The 4,140-nt window shown below is 55.1% G+C and overlaps 1 protein-coding gene across 1 annotated transcript in view; it reads left to right on the top strand.

Annotated features, from left to right (window-relative positions):
• The first annotated feature begins 772 nt into the window (after positions 1–772).
• The window catches only part of LOC109294787 (mucosa-associated lymphoid tissue lymphoma translocation protein 1-like), a 33,158-nt gene continuing 29,790 nt past the window's right edge, over positions 773–4,140 (top strand). Inside the window, exon 1 of the mRNA XM_019513253.1 lies at positions 773–1,933. The gene's annotated coding sequence lies outside the window, so the exon portion shown is untranslated. The remainder of the gene's footprint in view (positions 1,934–4,140) is intronic.

Here is a 4,140-nt window from a genome sequence, read left to right as displayed (position 1 = left end):
CAAGTTGGAGTTATTTTGACTTTGAAATCCCGAGTCTTGCGATGGTTTCATGACAGTTGGCATTACTGGAGGAGTGTTTTTGTACATGGCACTTCCTCTTTCTGCTTTGGCTTGGAACTGAAATAGGCCCTGAGAGCTGTCCTAGTCCTTCTCCAGGCTTGGAGACTCACTCATACATGGAGCAGGAATATACATTTATTTCAGTCTGATGGGCTAGAGCAGTGGCTCTCAACCTTGTTAGATTTGAGGTCCATGTGGAAAATGCCATCTCTTAGGGCTACCGAAAAGAGTAGAGCAGCTTGCTGCTGCGAAGAACTCAGAAAGACCAGAACAGGTCAGGTGGTTTTTGACACTGGATTCCTGTTTGAATCTCTTGAGTTTATCTTGTGAATGGTGTAGGAGCTTGCACAGCTAGCAGCGCTAGTATTGTGCAGCACCCTTAAAAGGATCTTAGTGCTGCAACACAGTGGCTGGGAATTACAGGGGTAGAGGCTTTCTCCTGCTCCCTCTATCTCTCACCTCGATCCCAATGAAAGCTCAGGTTTTGCAGCACAGGTTCCTAGAAGAGCTGTGCTTTGCTGATCATTGTTCTGGCTGTCGCCCTGCCCCTTTAGTAATTCTTTGATGCCTATTTCATTTTTAAGCTGCAAGAAAGAGTGGGAGCTGGGGCTCACATTTGTAAGTGTTACAGGCAGAGTCCCTGAGGGCCCGCCATGCTCTGAGACTGCCAGGGCTACGCTGCCAACTCGGTAAGGGCCTGATGGAAAATATTCTGGTGCTTGTAAAACTCCCTTGAGGGCTGAGCAGTGACTAGTGATGGGGAGGAAGGCATCTGCCTGGCAGGGCCCTACTGTAGCCCCACCTGAATGAACCCTTTGGGATTTACACGTGTAACCCATTTCTGCCTCCGCCTCCATCCATGCTCTCACTTCCTCTTCTCTCTCCAGCTCTGACTCAGGAGCCCTGCAATGTTGGGTTGGCTTCTCTGGCTCTGTTACTGGGGAGAGAAATGTCCTGTTCACAGTTTTAAAAAGAGCGGGGCACACAGCAGGGAGCAATCTGCCAGGTGTCCCGGGGTCTAGGTAAGGCCTAGCACCTGTTTGGCTGTCCCCCGAATCCCATCAGCACTAGACTGACACCTGTCAACTCAGTCGCACAGGACAGCTGTTTGAGTTGTATCTCTTGCCCTCTCAAGACTTTTTTCAATGAGAAATTGTCCTTGCATTGCTCTGATTTCAGGGGCATAGGCCTGGTTCTCTTTCAAGAGACAAGAGGGCGGATGCTGAAGGTGCAGAAGAGCAGCACTTGAGCAGGGTTTACCCATCGCTCATGGCATCCGAGGCCACCTGACCCCTGTGTGAGTTGGAGAGTGTCAGAGCAGAGCCACAGCCAAGCCTGCTTTCCCTGCCCTGCACCGCTGGACTTCATAGAGAAGCACCCATGAGAGTTGGGCCAGGGGGACTGAGCGAGTCCTGCCCCCAGAAGTCAGGAGTTGCTCCACTCTCTTCTAGCCCAGGCTCAGGGTGGGGAGCGGGGTTGCAGCCCTGAGCTTGGCATGTCAGCTCAGAGGTTCATATTTTAGCTGCTTCCTTATGAGGGCTCTGATGCAGCTGTTGGGCTGGCGCCAGACTCACCCGTGTGCCACACAGAGGTGTTTGTGTTGCACTGTCTGACCCCAGCCATGCTGCAGCAGCCGCAGCACAGGAAGCTGCTCAGGAAAGCAGAAGTGCTGCGTTCCACAGTGCTGGGGCGGCTTTTGTTTTTAACCCCCATTTCCTCTGTGGGGATCGGCACTCGCTGAGCTGCCATCCGCAGCCTGATGCTAGGTAGGGTCCTCTGCGCGGTACCATGAACACCACCCACTCCAGGCTGTGATCGGGCAGAGACAGGAGGGCCCCGTGTCCCCACTGCCAGGCTTCGGCTGCCTCCTGAGGTGAGTCTGCTCTGCGAATGCTGGCTCGGCTGGTCCCTGGGAGGTCCTGCTCCAGCTTCCCATTGACCATGTCTTTGCCTACCCCCCTCTTCCTTCCCATGCTCTGTTGCTCTTTGTCATCCTTATGCACCCCCTTTGTCCCTCCATTCGCATCCTCTCCCTGCAGCTCCCCTCTGCCAACCCAAACAGCCTGTGCCTGCGAGGGGTCAGCCTGTCCTGCTGCTGAGTCCCCCCGAGTCCCTTTGGCATCAGTGTGCTCCTGGTGTTGCCAGCCATGCTGAATGGTGAAGAAATGCAGGCTTGTGGCTGAGGCTCTGGGTGGGACCTGGGTTTTGTTCCCAAGCCTGCTGCAGAGTTGTGCTGTTACCCCAGGTGGCTTGCTTTTGTGCCCCGGCTGTCTCCCACGCTTACTGTGCTCCCGACCAAGGGGATGAGAAATGAAAAGACGGCTCATCAGCCCCCACCAGCTCTGAGGCAGAGCAGTTCCCTTTGGGGGCTCCAGTAACATGAGTGGAAGAAAAGAGGGGGCTCCAGGGAGGAGGGAGGTTAGGTCACCACCCTGTTAAGGCTCCAGCACCCTTCCCGTGACCATCCTGGGAATGGCCACGCTCTTGGCACCCCCGTGACAGTCAGCATCATCCCTTGGGAACCGCCTGGTTCTCCGTGTCCCTGCGGTACAGAGCCCAGCCCCTGCAGGGCAGCGATGAACACAGTGTGCCTGCAAAATGGCTCCGTACGGGACATCTGGGAGCCAGCATCGCTGCAATGGCAGCCTGGACGCTGGCCCATTTCTGTGGCAACACGATACGTGACATCCCTGCAACAAGTCCTCCGGCATGCAGGCCTGGTGTTCCCGTGTTCAGCTGGAGGCAGAGCAGTCCATGGTCTGGGCACAGGCCTGGAGAGTGGGTTCTCCAACACTAGCTCCCTTGTGGCCAGTCACTTGCCTCCTTCCCATACCTGAGTCTATTTTGCAGGCTGTAGGAGGCTCTCCCACATTCACTGCAGTCCCTCTTTCCCTTGTATTCGGTCATGGGTGCCATGCAGAGCTCCAGGGCTGGTATTCACTGTGAGCTAACTGGAGCGTTGCCCCTAACCAGGATCTTGTCCATGCACAACCTCTTAACTTGAATGTAGCTGCCTGGCCTGGAGGCACAGGTGAAAGCCCCGGATAGCTCAGCCTCTGCGATGAGACCTCTTGGCTGCTGCATGGGGAACTGAAGCAGGGAAGCTCCAGAGCTAAGAACATGAACTGCTGCTGCACTTTAAGCAACTCAGCTGCAGCAGACAGGGTGCCCGAAACACTCCTCATATGCTGGCAGGACTGCTATGGACACAGCCTAGCTCCATTCAAGTGCTGCTAATCCCCCAGATCCTTTTAATTCCTTCCCTCCCCCCACCTCTCATCCTCCCAGCTGTTCAAAAGGACAGACAACTTCTCTCACAGCTCAGCTTGCTGCCCACAAAGGACCAGGACAGCTAGTGCTATGTGTGAGTGAGGGTGGCACCAGCTTGAAAAGATACAGCTCCTCAGCGTGCCTGAGAAGTGCAGATAATTCAAGATAACTGTGCTATAAAGACAGACTCCAAGATCGTACCCCAGTCACACACCTGGCTCTCACTGGACTGAGCAGGAGTCAAGGATGACCTGTGCCAGACTGCTCTTGTCCAGAGAGAACAGGCAGCCACCTGCTCCTGCTGGCTTGGCCCAGAGCACCATGCCATCTGCTCTGGGTTGCTTTGCTCACTGGGCATGGTCAAACTGGCCTCAAAGCCTTTGCTGGGCTGCAGAGATATTCTGCTACAGGCTTGACGGTAACATCAGCTCTGCACTGGTACCTCCGCCAGCTGCCCTCCATGCATGGAAACTCCCCTGGGTGGGGGAATCCAGAGCAAGGCAAGGCCTTCAGGCAGATGCTTTCTCTTAGAGCTGAGCCCCCCTGTGCACCCTTCTGGGTCAAACCCCCATCTTCAGCCTTGTTCCCAGGGTGACACTCCTGCCCAATTCCAGGAGCATTTTGTGGACCTGGCAATAGCAGCATGACCCTGCTACCTGTATCCAGTCACAAAGGTATTCGAACCACCACCTCAGGACATGGTCACAGGGAAAGCAATGTCCTGCTTCACGCACATGAAACTAGAGCGTGCTGGCTTTTCCACTTCTCTCCTGTCTAAAAAGCAGAGGCACCTATCCCAAGGTCCCGGGC

The sequence above is a fragment of the Gavialis gangeticus genome, unplaced genomic scaffold (genome assembly GCF_001723915.1).
Source record: "Gavialis gangeticus isolate Ggan-Ray unplaced genomic scaffold, GavGan_comp1, whole genome shotgun sequence".
NCBI classification, from domain to species: Eukaryota; Metazoa; Chordata; order Crocodylia; family Gavialidae; genus Gavialis; species Gavialis gangeticus.
The sequence above is the reverse complement of the archived record's forward strand: the minus strand, read 5'-3'. Positions and strand labels throughout refer to the sequence as shown.